Source organism: Hemitrygon akajei, chromosome 2 (genome assembly GCF_048418815.1).
Source record: "Hemitrygon akajei chromosome 2, sHemAka1.3, whole genome shotgun sequence".
NCBI classification, from domain to species: Eukaryota; Metazoa; Chordata; class Chondrichthyes; order Myliobatiformes; family Dasyatidae; genus Hemitrygon; species Hemitrygon akajei.
In genome coordinates, this window is record NC_133125.1 from 150,947,732 (window position 1) to 150,965,700 (window position 17,969).

The window sequence follows — 17,969 nt, forward strand, 5'->3', positions numbered from 1 at the left end:
ACTCAGTACAATTCAGCATTCTGTTCCCACACCGACATCATCTGTCTGTGGGCCCCGCTACTGCCACTGAGGCCAAACTCGCAACACTTCATATTGTCCCTGGGTAGCGTGGTGTGAGATCGATTTCACTATCGTCTCTTAATTTCTACCCTCCCCCCCATATTCCCTTCCCTGTTGTCTTTTTCTCCCCCCCCCTCCCCCCATTCCCCAGCTCCCATGAACAGCTCATTGCCTCCATCTGGTTCCTCTCCTTGTCTTTATCCTTGGGGCGCTGTTGTCTCCCATTTCATTTCTTTTTCTTCGATCCTTTACCTCCTCCATCTCCTGGGTTCTCACATCACTTCCCAACCCCCTCATGTGGCCTCACCTATCACCCGCAGTCTATCTTTTGCATCTTCCCCCTCGCACGACCATTTGATTCTGTTCTTCCCAATTTACTCTCCCTTGTTCTTGCCTGAAAGTTTGGGTTACCCCAACTAAATACTCTTCCATAACTCAATACTTACAATAATTATCCTTATCTATAGCTATATTAAAGACGTCAAGACAAAGGAGCAGAAGTAGGCCATTCGGCCCATTGAGTCTGCTCCCCCACTCCACCATGAGCTAAACTATTCTCCCATATAGTTCCAACTTCTGGCTTTTTCCCCATATCCCTTGATACCCTGACTAATTAGAGACCTATCAATCTCCTCCTTAAACACCCTCAATCATCAGGCCTCCGCAGCTGTATGTGACAATGAATTCCATAAATCCAGGACCCTCTGGCTAAAAAAATTTCTCCTAATCTCTGTTTTAAATGGGTCCCCTCTAATTCTAAGACTGCGGCCTCTTGTCCTGGACTCACTCACCAAGGGAAACAGCCTTTCCACATCTACTCTGTCCAACCCTTTCAACATTCTAAATGTTTCTATGAGATCCCCTCTCATTCTTCTATACTCTAATGAATACAAACCAAGAGCCGATGAACACTCCTCATATGTTAGTCCCTGCATTCCAGGAATCATCCTCGTAAATCTTCTCTGAACTCTCTCCAACATCATTACATCCCTTCTAAGATAGGAGGCCCAAAACTGCACACAGTATTCCAAATGTGGTCTCACCAGTGCCCCACAGAGCCTCATCAACACCTCCTTACTCTTATACACTATTCTTCTTGAAATCAATGCCAACATAACATTTGCCTTCCTTACTGCCGATCCAACCTGGTGGTTAACCTTTAGGGTATCCTGCACAAGTCCCTTTGCACTTTTGATTTTTGAATTTTCTCCCCATCTAAATAATAATCTGCCTGATTATTTCTTCTTCCAAAATGTACAACCGTACATTTCTCAACATTGTATCTTATCTGCCATTTCTTTGCCCATTCTCCTAAACTGACCAAGTCTTTCTGCAACCTTTCTGTTTCTTCAACACTTCCTGCTCCTTCACCTATCTTGGTGTCATCTGCAAACTTAGCCACAAAACCATTTATTCCATAATCTAAATCATCGATATACAGTGTAAAAAGATGCAGCCCCAACACCGACCACTGCGGAACATTACTAGTAAACGGCAACCAACCAGAATATGATCCCTTTATTCCCACCCTTTGCTTTCTGCCTAACAGCCAAAGCTCCACCCATTCCAATATCTTTCCTGTAATTCCATGGGCTCTCATCTTACTAAGCAGCCTCTTATGCAGCACCTTATCAAAGGCGTTTTGAAAATCCAAATACACAACATCCACAGCCTCTCCCTTGTCAACTTTATTTAAGCTTACCTCAAAAAATTCCAATAGGTTGGTGATGCAGGATCTTCCCTTCATGGTACCATGCTGGCTTGGGCCTATCTTGTCATGCACCTCAAAGTATTTCATAACCTCGTCCTTGAGAATCGATTCCAATAACTTTCCAACTACCGATGTCAGACTAATAGGTCTGTAATTTTCTTTTTGCTGCCTCCCTCCTTTCTTAAACAGCGGAACTACATTTGCGACCTTGCAGTCCTCCGGAACCATACCACAGTCTATTGATTCCTGGAAAATCATTTCCAATGCCTCCATAATCTCCAAAGCCACCTCCTTCAGAACCCATGGGTGCACCTCATCCGGTCCAGTAGACTTATCTATCCTTAGTCCATTTAGCTTCCCAAGCACTTTCTCTCTAGAATCTTGACTGTACCCAATTCCATTCCCTGAGACCTCTGGCTATCAGGTATGTTGCTAATCTCTTCCACTGTGAAGACTGATGCAAAATATTCATTTAGTTCCTCTGCCATCTCTTTGTTACCCATTATAATTTCTCCAGCATCATTTTCAATCGGTCCTATGTCATTCTTTACTCTTCATATATTTAAAAAAACTCTTGGTATCCTTTTTTATGTTAATTGCCAACTTCCTTTCATTATTCAACTTTTCTTTCCTAATGACTTTCTTAGTTTCCTTCTGTAAGTTTTTAAAAGTCGTCCAGTCCTCAGTTTTCCCACTAAGTTTTGCTTCCTTGTATGCCATCTCTTTTTCTTTTATTTTAGCCTTAACCTCTCTCGTTAGCCACATTTGTGCCATTTTTCCATTCATGATTTTCTTTTTTCTTGGAATATATTTTTCCTGCACTTTCCTGGAGATGGTAAGTTAAATTTTGAATGTTAAGTTTAAATATCATACATGAATATAGCCAGAAGAAAGTGTGTTCCTCCGGGGCCAAAATGCAAAACACATTATCAACAGCACACAGCACATTAGCACATAAAGCACCTATGGTAACAATTTTGGGGAAAAAAATACAGTCACAAAGGAGACGAAGATAGCCAAAGATCCGGAGAGGCATTAGTGTAGATTGTCCTGGTCCAGCTTGTCCTTCCACCCAGTGAACACCGGATGGCAGCACTGATAGGAGGGACCAGCACCCACCCCAGTTTTGTTCCAGTATGCTCAGCAGAGGTCTCTGCTCTTTCCTACACCTCCTCAGCTTTCCTCTGCTCCTGGGCAACCGTAACAGGCCGCAGCCTCTAAGGTGGTCCCAGGCGTCGGCCTAGTCCTCACAGATGCCTTGTGCAGGAAGGCACAGAGTCGACTGTACTTCCTTAGAAGGTTGGCGTCATTCAATGTCTGTAGTGAGATGCTGAAGATGTTCTATAGGTCAGTTGTGGAGAGCGCCCTCTTCTTTGTGGTGGCGTGTTGGGGAGGAAGCATTAAGAAGAGGGACGCCTCACGTCTTAATAAGCTGGTAAGGAAGGCGGGCTCTGTCGTGGGCAAAGTACTGGAGAGTTTAACATCGGTAGCTGAGCGAAGGGCGCTGAGTAGGCTACGGTCAATTATGGAAAACCCTGAACATCCTCTACATAGCACCATCCAGAGACAGAGAAGCAGTTTCAGCGACAGGTTACTGTCGATGCAATGCTCCTCAGACAGGATGAAGAGGTCAATACTCCCCAATGCCATTAGGCTTTACAATTCAACTGCCAGGAGTAAGATATGTTAAGTGCTGGGGTTGATTGTATTTAATGTATTTAAGTAAACTACTTAAGAACTTTTTAAAAGCTATTATTAATGCTTTTTGAGAGAGTGATTTAGATGCATATCATATTTTTACTGAGTTAAGTTTTGTATGTAATTAGTTTTGCTACAACAAGTGTATGGGACATTGGAAAAATGTTGAATTTCCCCATGGGGATGAATAAAGTATCTATCCATCTATCTATCTATCTATCACCACAACTGAGGGGATGCAACTCCCCTCTGTCAGTCTTGCCAATGAACAGAGCTGCAGTATTCTACATTACAATGTCCAACAAGGGCTTGCAATCCCAAAAAAACATTCCTTTCATTTGTTGATAAAAACACAAAATGCTGGCAGAACTCAGCAGGCCAGACAGCATCTATGGGAGGAGGTAGTGACGACGTTTCGGGTCGAAACCCTTCATCAGGAGTGAAGTAACATGGGATGGTCGAAGGGGGATAAGAAGTGGGGGAGGGATGAAGTAGAGAGCTGGGAAGTGATAGGCTGGAGGGAAATGGGCTAGGGGGAAGGTGGAGAATTATGGGAAATAAAAGAGAAAGAAAGGTAGGGCTGGGGGGAGATTATAGTGAGGGGGGAAAAGAGAGAGAAAGAGAACCAGACTAATGTTATAGATAGGGACGGGGTAAGGGGGGGCAGGGGTATCAATGGAGGTCTGTGAATTGAATGTTCATGCCGGCAGGTAGGAGGCTAACAAGGCGGGAGACAAGCCGATATCTCGCTTCTTACGTCTCAGAGTGAGTTATTGATGGTGCATCAGGTATTGCTCCATCGACCTGCATGTGGCCTCATCTTGACGGTAGAGGAGGCCATGGACAGACATATTAGAGTGGGAGTGGTCTGTGGAATTGAAGTGTGTGGCCACAGGGAGAATGCTGTCCCTTTCTCTCAATTCCTCCGCCGCATCTGCTCTCAGGATGAAGCCTTTCATCCTAGGACAAAGGAGATGTCTTCCTTTTTTAAAGAAAGGGGCTTCCCTTCGTCCACTATCAACTCTGCCCTCCATCGCGTCTCCCATATTTCACGCACCTCTGCCCTCACCCCATCCCCCCGCCAGCCCACCAGGGATAGAGTCCCCCTGGTCCTCACCGATCACCCTACCAGCCTACAGATCCAACGTATCTCTTACGTATCCAACAATCCTCTGTAACTTCCGCCACCTCCTACGGGATCCTACCACCAGCCACATCTTCCCCTCCCCCCCACGCTCAGCTTTCCGCAGGGATCGCTCCCTACTCGACTCCCTTGTCCATTCATTCCCCCCCCATCCCTCCCCACCGACCTCCCTCCAGACACTTGTCCCTGACAATTGAAGAAGTGCTACACCTGCCCCCACACTTCTTCCCTCACCACTATCCCAGGCCCCAGACAGTCCTTTCAGGTGAGGCACCACTTCACCTGTGAGTCAGCTGTGGTGATATACTGTATCCGGTGCTCCTGATGCGGCTATTTGTACATTGGGGAGACCCGCCGCAGACTGGGAGACCGTTTCGCCGAACACTGGCGCTCAGTCCTCCAGCAGTGGCGGGATCTCCCTGTGGCCACACACTTCAATTCCACAGACCACTCCCACTCCGACATGTCTGCCCATGGCCTCCTCTACCGTCAAGATGAGGCCAGACACAGGTTGATGGAGCAATTCCTTATCTCCCGCCTGGGTAGCCTCCTCCTGCCTTAACTCCATATTCTCACTAATCAAGAATCTATCACCTCTGCTTTAAATATGCCGAATGATGGCCTCCACAGCCACCATTCACAATGAATTCCACAGCCATCCAGAGATTCCTGCTGTGGAGGTCCTGCTTTTTTGCTTTCTGCCTAACTCCCTATATTCTTCCTTCAGGACCTTCTCCCTTTTCCTACCTCTGTCGTTTGTCAAAACTTTTGGTTCTTCATCCTCCCCATTTAGAATCCCATGGATTCAAAGCAATACATCCCTGACCCTGGCACCTGGGAGGCATCAGATCACATCCACGCCATCTGCTTTCTGCTCCTCTAATTATGGAGCCCCTTATCACTACAGCACTCCACTTCTTCCTTCCTTTCTGAGCCAGAGTCAGTGCCAGAGATCTGGTTGTTGTGGATAACTCTGGGTAGGTTGTCCCCCTTAACAGCACCCAAAGTGAATGGCCACAGAGGTACTCTGCACTGGCTGCCTATTCCCTTTCCCTCTTCCGACAGTCATCCTGGTACCTGTCGCCTGCAACTTAGGTGTGACTACCTCCATGTAGCTCCTATCTAGCACCTCTTAAATTTCATATAATAACTGAAGCTCGTCGACCTGCATCTCCAGTGCTTTTCATATCTTCCAACTGCATCTCCATGGTGTCTTTGTTCACGTAACCGTCAAAATCAACAATTAAAACTTGGTTTCCTCTGCAGCACAGACACATAACTTCATATAAGTAATGTTCACAAGTAAAACAAATAACAAATAGCAAATCTTTAAACAAGAAATGTCCATTTTAGATGTGATTATCTTCTATTGGCATCCTGGTCAGCACAGACACCAGGTCTGAATGGCTTGTTCCTGTGCTGATCTACTCTGTGGACTGATCTAACATTACTGACTTAAATAAAACAGCACAAAGTGGATTGTTATTGGACATTTTGTCCTTTAGTAAATAAGGGGTGATTTGGTTTCTTCAACTTACTCACGTCAAAATATCAATTTAAACCAATGGTTGGTGTGTTACAGAAATACCCACTAATGCAGTCCCCACACTACAGCACGTACACACACACACACCCACCACCACCACCACCACCACCACCACCACCCCCACCACCACCACCACCACCCCCACCACCACCACCCCCACCACCCCCACCCCCACCACCCCCCCCACCCCCACCACCACCACCACCACCCCCACCCCCACCACCCCCACCACCCCCACCCCCACCCCCACCACCCCCCCCCACCCCCCCCACCCCCACCACCACCACCACCACCACCCCGGCTGTTCTCATTTTCCCATTCCCCAGCCCTCATGGTCTGTCCATCACTTCCATCTGGTTCTCCTCTTCCTTCTCTTTATCCCTTGGATTACTTTCATCACCTGTTACATTTCCTCTTCTTCAGTCCTTTACCTCTTCCTGCTCCCAGCTGTTTACATCATGCCCCTCCCCCACCCACCTAAGCTCCCCTTCATCTGGTCTCACCTGTCACCTGCTATTTCGCATTCCCTCCTTTGCCCGCTCGCCACCTTCTGATTCTGATTTCTATCCCCTTCCTTTCCAGTCCTAATGAAAGGGTCTTAACATGGAACATTGCCCTCCATGGATGCTGTTGGACCTGCTGAGATCCTCCAGCATTGTGCAAGTGCTGTTCTCTAATTTTTTATTCCACAACCCTGGTGATAAAGACTGTATGCATTATCCTTGTCGCTGCCCCCCCCCCCTTAACATTTTGTACACCTCTCCAATATCTCCCATGCTCCAATGAATAAACGTCCTAACCTGCTCAACCTCTCTCCATCACTCAGTCCCTCAAGCCCAGCAACATCTCTTAAATCTCCTTCCTGACTAATGACATCATTCCTATTAACAGGGTGACCAACATTGAACTCAAAATTCCAAATGTAGCCTCACCAGTGTCTTGTACAATTGCAACATAACATCCCAACTATTTTATTCTGTAACAGGAGAAAGCTTGTAGATCCTGGAAATCCATAGCAAAAAACACAAAATGCTGGAGAAACTCAGCAGGTCAGGCAGCATCTATGGAAATGAGTACACAGGCAACATTTTGGGTTCAACACTGAGAAAGAAGTGGGGATATGTCTGAATAAATAAATGGTGGATGGAGAAAGAGGCTAGTTGGAAGGTGGTAGGTGAAGCCAGGTTGATGGGAGAGGTCAAGGGCTGGAGAGAAAGAATCCCTCAGGAGGGGATAGTTGACAATAGGAGAAAGAGAAGGAGGAGGGAACCCGGGGGAAGTGACAAGCAGGTGAGAAGTAGTGAAAGGTCAGAGTGGGGAATAGAGAATGTGTGGGGGGGAGGGTAGGGAAGCAAATTTGTTCACCAGAAGGAGAAAGCAATATTCATACCATCAGGTTGGTGGGCACCCAGATGAAATATGAGGTGTTGCTCTTCCATTTTGAGGGTGGCCTTATCTTGGCACAAGAGGAGGTCATGGATTGACATGTTGGAACGGGAATGGGAATGGGAATTAAAATGATTGGCCACTGGGAACATTCCACTTGTGGCCGATGGTGCAGAGGTGCTTGATGAAGCACCTCAATTTATGACAGGTCTCACCAATGTAGAGGAGGCTGGATTGGGAGCACTGGACGATAGATGACTCCTGAAGATTCACAGGTGAAAAGCTGCCTTACCTGGAAGGGCTGTTTGGGGCCCTGAATGGAGGTGAGGGAGGAGGTATATGGGCAGGTGTAGCACTTAGGCTGCTATTTTGTGCCCTGACTGAAGAAAGCCAGCAAGCCAGCAAGCCAAAAGCCTAATTCACCACCCTATCTACCTGCGATGCCACATTCAGTGAATCATGCACTTGTACTCTAAGATTCCTCTGTTATGCAACACTCCGCAGGGTCTTAACATTGACTGATTATCCTACCCCAATCTGTCTGCTGAAAGTGAAAAACCATGTGTTTATGCATATTAACTTCATTTTCCAATTCTCTCCTTACTTATCCATCTGATAAAGATCCCTCTATAAATTCTAATAACCACCTTCACTCTGAATGAAACCATCGGCATTGTGTCACTTCCAAAGGTACTAACCAATCTCATCAAAATCAGCTCCAACCACTGGGGAACACCACCAGTCACAGGGCTCCAATCTGATAAACAACATTCCTGCATAACCTTCTGCTGCCTGCCCTGGGACCAATCCATTATCCAGTTGGTTAGCTCTCTCTGGATGCCATGCCATCTAACTCTCCTTAGTTGGCCAAAGTAAATTGGAAAGAGATGCTGGCAGGGAAAACAGCAGAGCTGCAATGGCTTGGGTTTCTGGGGAAAATGAGGAAAGTGCTGGATAAATGCATTCCAAAAACAAAGAAATAATCAAAAGTCAAAATAATACAACTATCGTTGACAAGGGAAGTCAAAGCTAACGTAAAAGCAAAAGAGAAGGCAGACAACAAAGCAAAAATTAGCAGGAAGATGGAGGATTAGGAAGCTTTTAAAAACCTACAGAAAGCAGCTAAGAGTATCATTTGGAGGGAAAAGATGAAATCTAAAAGCAAGCTAACAAAGAATATGAAGGTGGATAGAAACTGCTTTTACAAGAATATAAAAAATAAAAGAGAGATGAGCATGGATATAGGGCCGTAAGAAAATGATGTATGAGAAGTTATAGTGGGGGACAAAGACATGGCAGATGCACTAAATGAGTAATTTGCATCAGTCTTCACTGTTAAAGACATTAGTAGTGTACGATTGAGGGAAGAGGTGTCACAACCATGGATTCAGCAGCGCAGCAGATATGGCAATTGTGCTTGTAAATATGCATGTGTCCCCTAATGATTATTTCATTGTGATAGTATTTAACTCCATTCACTCCGTCGTAGTACTTATCGGGACTTCAACACAGCACAGCAATGCTTCACTGCGTGCTTGCATTCAGCCTTGCCTGAGAAATTGGACTGTCGAGTCAACGGTCTCTGAAGACTAACGGTATTTGTTTTATTCTTAGTTGTTCTTTTCAGCCGCAGTGTATGCTTCGTTGTCCATTTGCGAGTTTTATTTGGCGACCCTGTTTGGCCTAGTGTTTGTTGTTTTCCTTTCCCTTTGGCACTGTTTACATTGAAGTCTGTGAACCGTCGGCCCGTGTCAGTGTCACTCACTCCACACTTGGTCCATATCCGCACCTCGTGACAAGACGAGTGAGTGCAGTTACTATTACAAGGGAGATGGTGCTCAAGAAGCTGAAAGACTGAACATACATAAGTCAGCCGGACCAGATGAACTGCATGAAAGGGTTCTTAAAGTGGTGGTGGTAGAGATTGTAGATGCATTAGTAATGATCTTTCAAGAATCATTGGACTTGGTCTTGGTTGCAGAGGACTGGAAAATTGCAAATGTCACTCCACTCTTTAAGAAAGGGGGGAGGCAGCAGCAAGGAAATTATAGACCAGTCAGCCTGACCTCAGTGGTTGGGAAAATGTTGGAGTCAATTGTTAAGGATGAGGTTATGGAGTACTTAGAGACACAGGACAAGGTAGAACAAAGTCAGCATGGCTTTCTAAAGGAAAAAGCTTGCCTGACGAACCTGTTGGAATACTTTGAGGGGATGTAGTATCGATAAAAGGGATGCAACAGATTTTGTATTTTTGGATTTTCAGAAGGCCTTTGACAAGATGCCACACATGAGACATGCCCATTGGTGTTACAGGAATTTACGAGCATGGTTAGAGCATTGGCTGATTGGTAGGAGACAGTGGGAGTAAAAGGATCCTTTCCTGGTTGGCTGCCAGTGACTAGTGGTGTTCTGCAGCAGTCGATGTTTGGACATCTTTTTATGCTGTAATTCAAGGATTTGGATGATGGAATAGATGGCTTTATTGCCAAGTTAGCAGATGCTACGAAGATTGGTGGAGGGTCAGGTAGTGTTGAAAAAACAGGAAGGCTGAAGAAGGACTTCTGAGGAAGTCAGAACTCTGAGGAAGAATATCACCCACCCGAGTGTGTTTGACAAGGGTACAGCAACTCATGGCATTATGGAAGTGCTTTATGGGGCAGAGGCATTCTCTGTGTCTGATCACTTGCTCTCTTCAGCAGGGAACATGCAGGATATCCAAGGTAATATGGAGGCAAAATTAAACATCTGCGCAAGGTCACAATTCAGGATGAAACATTCGTAAAAATGACAGAAAAACAAAAATCCAGGAAAACAAAAATCCAATGCTGATAAATTCAGCTGCATATTTGATGCGGGTTTCTCACTGAAGGACAATCCCTCTACCTTTCAAGATACCATCAGTATCTATGCAACCTGTCCAAGTTCACTAGGACCACGTGGGGAGCATTCAGTAGTCCTAACAGTCTGCCTCGATCCTCTGCCTGAACTCAAATCAAATCTGCTCTGCCAGTAATGGAGATAAGAATCGGGTTAGTTACTCACTGCCTGCATGTTCTGGAACAGCTTAGTGAGGCAGTGATGAGATGCCATGACATAATGAAAGACAGGGTTCCAATTCAGTTTTCACAGTTCAGAGAGAGTTCATGACCAGATCCGCCATATTGAATGGTGGAGCAAGCTCGACAGGCCAGATGGCCGACTCCTGCTCCTATTTCTCATGTTCTTATGAGAGGATACTGCAATTTTGAGAAATTGGGAAGGGGGTATGGTCACTTGTGGATATACTGAAGAACAGGAAGCAATTAGACACCAGCCACTGATCTCATGGCTGGTTGACCAGGAACGACAGGTGAAGGTAGTAGGACATTATCTGAGGATGTTCAAAAATATTCCCACTGGCAATTCAGTAAGTGGGTTGGATGCTGAATTGATGGATTGTACAATGGACTTTGTGTTCTGCTTTACATTTACAGCACTGCATCAGGAGGATCTCTATTTGACATAGACAATCACCAATCTCCAGTCTCACGCAGCTCAGAAAATGCAGATACCAAGTCTCAGTGACAGAGCATGTGCAAAACGACAGGGTGAGCAGAGGTTTAAATCACAGGCTGTACAATGTAAGATGAAGGAACAATCTCAATCATTCGTGGATTTTGCCGCAGCCAGCAGAACAGCTGGAAAATAAAATTCCTTGTTGCTTCTGTGAAGATTGACCACCAAATAAGAACATCAATTGATCTGTATGGGGCTTTGTGTAGAAAGACTTGGTGCTTTGGATTACTGTATCAGGCTCTGAGACCTTAAACAAGAGGAACAACACATGAGAGTGTAACATTGCATTTATAGCCACCCAGATATGGTGCAGGTGAGATTGGGGGTTACATTTCACTGAACAAAGGTTCCCAGCAGGAGTGATGGACAACTCTGGATAAATTTAATAAATCTCACTCCTACAGAACTGACCATGTTACAGATATGAGTGTCATTTTTGATACAGAGCAATGACCCAGTTTGGTATCAGCAAGGTGAGAGGCAGCTACAGGGTCATCACACGGCCCTCAAGTCCACAGCTAACCTGGTGTTCCAGGATTGTTCACCAGTCGCAAAACTACCCTGGGACAGCCCAAGTCAAATTGTAACTGATGTTAGTTAAGTACAGCAGAGATCTTTTTTGCACCACAGACTGGTTTAATATTGACAATATTCTTCTGGGAGGGGGTGGGGGGCGGTGAGGGTGTTAATATCGACCAGAATATTGGTGATAAGACAACTATAAGTCACTTATAAATAGCTAATTAACTCAATTTCATTTCTAAAAGGGTTTATCTAACGAATTTAATATTAAACACACAGTGCATATTTTCCTTTCATGAATATAGTGATAAGCCAATTATAACTCAATTAAGTCAATAGCATCATAACATTTTAAGTAACGTTTGGATATTAAACACACGGCACATATTTTCCTTGTATGAACATATAAAATCATTGCAACACACCAGTGAGAGGACAAGGTAAAGGCTGGAGGTCGCCGTACTGGGGCCTCGGCCGTCGCAGCCCAGAGAGAGCAAACGACTGAGCGAGGAGTGTGACAGGGCGCGTGCCCGCCCCCCTTGTAGGTAGGTAGTATCTATCAGCCCACAAAAGTTTGGCTCGAGGGTTGACTTTCAGTAGTTCACAGCAAGGTAGCTGCTCTGCTACTTACAAAGCCCTCAGCCTGAATTAGGACGTCTGCGAATATTTTAGCACCAGGTTCCCCACGAACATTCGGTGTGCTAAACAGGTTTAGAGGTGGCACCCACCTCTCCGATCTCCAGGCCAGTAGCAACGGCACTACTCACTGACTGTGCGAGGTGATCGGTTACCCAAGGCCAACCAATGATCCCTGGTGCGAGGGTATCGCTGCGTTTAGACGACTGATGACCTCGTGTGTGTTCAAGTTCAACAGTTGGCATGACAGGGTATGAGGAAAGGTGCAGCTGACTCATATCGTTTCATATCTCCAAATCATATCATTTCCTCGTGGCTCAGTAGCACGTGCTTTGCGGCCCGGTTGTTGGGGACCACTGAAGTACAGGATTGAATGTGAAGAAGCAACAACAGTCAAGTCCAAAACAGGAAATGAAGACAACAGACAGAGGAATTGAAACGTCAGGCAGATTGAATGCCTTCTGACTCTGGAGAAAATTGTGCTACTGTACGAAGTGAAGAGGTTTTAATAAATATAGAACTAAGAACGGGAATACCCGAGAACCTTTCCATTGAATGTCAATTAATTTCCGTGGGTACTCCTTCCGTTTAAAACTGGCTCTGCAGAAGGAGATGTTTGATGAGTCCAACCATCTTGCAAATTACCACTTTGTGAAATATAGCAATGATTACAAAATAAAGATGATCATAGTTCTGGGAGTAACAGGGTCAGGATAGACATCCTTTGTCAATGGGATGATCAACTGCATCTTGGAAGTGGAATGGGGTGACAACTTGAGACAGGAAAATCCCAAGTTCAAAGTTAGACATCCTTCATCAGTGCCTATAAACTAGATAATCAGGTGGGATTTAAAATTTATTATTCACTGACTATCATTCATACACCAGGATTCAGAGAAACCAGGGGGGATATGCCAAGATAAACTGATTATTGACAACATTCGAGAGTTTTTCACTTCCCCACAGAGGTTTGATAAGATTGATGTGTGTTTTGTTGTTCAATCGTCTTTGGCTAGTTGGGCTCAGACAAAGAAATATCTCTTTGATTCAGTTCTTTCTTTGTTTAGCAAAGGTATTGCAGAGTTCCGAAACTGGTGACATTCGCAGATGGAAAGCATCCCCCTGCCTGGAGGCTCTGAAAGCAGCTGAGATACCATGTCCCAAAGATAAAAATGGTGCGCCAGTTCATTTCAAGTTTAACAACTCAGTCATTTTTGCCCAGTGTCCAGCCTCTGAAAATGTTGCCAACGAGGGGAGCTCTGATGACAGTGGGGAAGAGGAAGAGAATGATGATAACTTGTGTAGTCAGGATCCATGAGTAAAGGTGGAAGATTCAATAGATGAAGTACTTGGGTTCGTTCGTTCATTTCGTGTTGTGTTGTATGACGTGGGCGATCATGGTCCCTGAGGAAAATGCTTCACCGCAACAAGTCAGCACTGCGGCACCATTCAAACAGGCATTGCATTAAAAAGTGAAAGGGTCACAGCAGCTTCTAGTCTTCAGGCCATCACAGCTCAGCAGGTCAGTGATTGGTGAGTGTTTTGTCAATGTCTCTGCTCATTGGTGAATAGTTTAAAGGTGGAGTGAATGTTGGGGCGAGGAGAGTTCCAGGTTGAAGGTATTATTTCCCAAAATCTGATCTTGTCAATTAAATAGAATAGGCTTGTCCAAGCAGGTGGAATCTTGTCCAGGCAACATAATGGAACTGCTGGAGACTGGGCCACATCATGGATGAGATGGTGTTTGGGGAATGTGTTCCAGGAGACAGATACATCCCTCTGATTCACTTTCTCAAACATGTTTTCCTTTAACAATCTCTATGCATAATAAGAAGCTATTTACTAGAATAAACTGTTCAATGCATTTTTATTCTTTACATGCATAGTCAATACTTTCCGTACTGTTCAATCTCATTCTTTGATGTCAATGGCTCTGCTGCCATTCATGTTATATACTGAAGTGATATACTTCCACAAAAGAAATTAAGGGGCTTCCTCCCATAACCTGGCTCCTTCATCTCCAACAGAAGAACCCTACATTGTGGCCCTTCCTCACTGAGATCTTGCGGTGGCTGCACCAATCTGTAGTGTGTCTCTCAGGAAGTAACCAGAGTGTGCCAGATGGCAGGATTCATCCATTGGCATCTCACTGTGCTGGTAGACCAACAAGTTTTGGGTGTACCTGGAGAAGAACTGTGACTTGTAGACCAATTACAGCCATAACACTGGCATCTTTAAACATTGGAGGTGTAAAGAAAATGGTGAGATGTGTCAATGTCTGACCGTACCAGGCGAAGTCAGTCAATGTGACTTTCTTAGAGGAATGTGGGCTACCATACATCTGCAACTACTGGAGGCTGTCTAGGGAAACTGGAGTTAATGTGTGTCATCACCAGCCTCTTGAAACACTTCCAAATGTTGAACATCAGAACAACCAGGCAGCTTCATTTATATTTTTTCATGAATGTTTCATCTGATGCCAGGTCCGTGTGATTCAGCTGTAATTAAGCTTTTCTTTGCAACTGTGCATACAAGTACTTGTGTCTATGACTATAAACTCAACTTTCTTGGTCATGGTCAGGAGGCTATGTGAGTAAAGTGGCAGCCAGAGGCAACCAGAGTGTCATTCTGGAGATCTTACATTTGTCTAAAGATGAATTTTATTTGCCCCATGGATGTACATCGAAACATAGAGTGAAATGTATTGGTTGAGTGAAATTAAATCAACGAGAATTATACTGCACAGCCCGAGAGTGTCAGCACCCTTTTGGTGCAATATAGCATGTCCTGAGATCACTAACCCTAACCATTTGTCTTTGGAACGTGAGAGGAACCCAAAACACCAGGGATGAGACCTGTGTGGTGTTGGGGAGGAGATAAAAACTTCCTAAGGACAGTGGCAGGAATTGAACCCTGATCTTACAGCTAGAGTCATAATGGTGTTATGCTAACCACTGTGCTACCTTGTCATCTCTCCACTACATGTTTAAAACAACTACTAGGTTATTGCTCATGTTTGGACAAGTGTGGGGATTGTAAGGACGATTAATTGAATGCCTAAAAAGAATTTATACCATCTATAAAGCTTACTAGTTACATAGACCAGCTGGTTGAGTGGTGTCATAGCAACAACTTTGCAATCAGTGTCAGTGAGTCCAAAGAGCTGATTGTGGACTTCAGAAAGGGTAAGGTGAGGTATCACAAACCAATCCTCATAGAGGGATCAGAAATGGAGAGTGGGACCAATTTCAAGTTCCTGAGTGTCAATATCTCTGAGGAGGACCCAACCTGGTCCCAACATATTGATGCAGCTATAAAGAAAGCAAGACAGTGGCTATATTTCTTTAGAAGTTCGAGGAGATTTACTTTGTCCCCTAAAGCACTCAAAAACTTCTACAGATGTACAGTGGAGAGCATTCTGTCTGGCTGTAACACTGCCTGGTATGTGGGGGAGGTACTGCATCATATTAAGCTGCAGAAAATTGTAAAATTAGCTCGATTATTGGTACTAGCCTCCATAGTCTCCAAAATATCTTTAATGAGCGATGACACAGAAAGATGACATCCATCATTAAGGACCCTCAACAGCCAGGACATGCCCTCTTCTCATTGTTCCACCAGGAAGGAGGTACAGAAGCCTGAAGACACAGACTCAGCAATTTAGGAACCGCTTTTCCCCTCTGCCATCCTATTTCTAAATGGACATTGAACCCATGAACATTACATCACTACCTTTTTATTTCTGTTTTTGCACCACTTATTTATCTATTTAATATATATACTTCCTGGAATTCACAGTTTTTCCTATATTTATCATGTATTGCATTGTACTGCTGCGGCAAAGTTAACAATTTTTTATGCCATTTGCTGATGATAGTAAACCTGATTCTGATTCTGAGAATGCAAATTCCATCAACAAACTTGATTTACCACATCAAACAGTGTTATGTACTGACCTTGATGTCACATGATATATTGGATTGGTTGGAAGTCCACAGGGCACAACACCTTCGTGAATGCTCACGCTTACAGTATGAAGGAACTCATCAGCTAGATTGAATTCTTATATCCAATTTGCCAGTTTGTCTTGGATCCCAGAACTGTAATGTGTTGGAACAATCATCCCAACTGGAATGTAAGAAGAGAGAGCAAGTGCTCTTTTTTCATCTCAAGCTGGTAAAACCTGAGAAAGGTATAGCCAAGCACACCCATTTGTCAATTGTTGGGAACTTTCAAATTATTCCAGTGGTGTTTATTATTGTGGCTTTCTGAAGATTTACTATGATGTTACTCTGTAGGCCAAATGGTTTAAAGCTATTGTGAGTGCCTTTGGGATGACACCAGATGTAGAGAATGCTATCAGGGCAATGTATACCTTGTACATGTTCCAAAACCTTTCAATTTCCTCTTTTTATTCAGCATATTTCTGCCTTGTTGTCACTTACTGATTTCTGTAAGTTATGTGTGTTTGGCATGGCTACATCTATTAAATAATTTGTTCTTGCTCGTTTATCCTGTATTATTATATCCAGACGGTGATTATGGATTGTTCTATCTGTAATAATTTATCAGCAAGAATATAATTTGTGATATTCTGATTCTAAACTGGATCAGGCTTGTATTTATATCATAGTAAGGTTTGATTTCATTTATGAGTTTGTATTTGAAAGTAAGATTTTGATTAATAATGTTTGCCACTTGATTGTGCAGGTATAAGACATCAGATTGTGATAAACTGCTACAGGATTCTGTAATGTTTCTGTTTCTTTTCTCTGCATTTTCTAAATTTATCATTGATATTTTATGATGTGTTTATAATAATTTTTGTATTAACCACCTGGTATTGTATTGCTAGAAGGAACCCTTCTGTTTCTGGGAAGACAGTTTCAAATCTGAACCAGGTGTTTGATGGGTCCTTGTCAACATCCATCCTGCTCAGATCATGCGGATGTCATCCATGGAGGGTCATGCCCTACCACTGGTTAACTTTTTTCTCAATACTGGTAATTTCTTCATTTTTCTGGTTGTCTATTCATTTAAGTTCAATGGGGTGTACTTCATATCAGAATTGCATGTACTAGCATGGAGCACTGAAACCTGTTTTAATTGATGAAAATATATCCTCAGAAATTTTACCTGACTGTAAATTTTGTATATCTGTCATTCCTCTTCCTCATTCTGTCCTAGATACTGTTAATCTCAGCACATTTTAGTGTATGTAGTATTTACAAAAATTTGGCATTTTCATTCTTATTTTTCTTTGTAAATTTTCCAGATCAGTTTCAGACCAAGACATAATATGAAAAGAATACATTAATATGGGCATAGTGAAAGTGTTTATTGCCTTTGTGATATTTATGCTGTTGAGCTCTATTTGCAGATCCTCTTCAGCCTTGAAAGTTTTCTCTTTATAGCACTATGATCTATTTTCTTTGCTTGTTGATATCCCAGGTATTTATATGTTTCATATTCATCCATCGGTTGTATTGGATCCTGCTGCTCTGTTTTGTATTCTGTTAGATCTAATACATCTTTCTTTATGTTTAACGTTCTGCACTTATCCAGTCCAAAGTTCATGTTTATATCTTTCACAAATTCTATTTGAATTAATTGCTATAGCTTTAATGATGAAGATGCATATAATTTCAAATTGTCCATGTATCAAAGGTATCTCAACGTATAAATTGTTCAGTTGTTTCTGATTTGATACC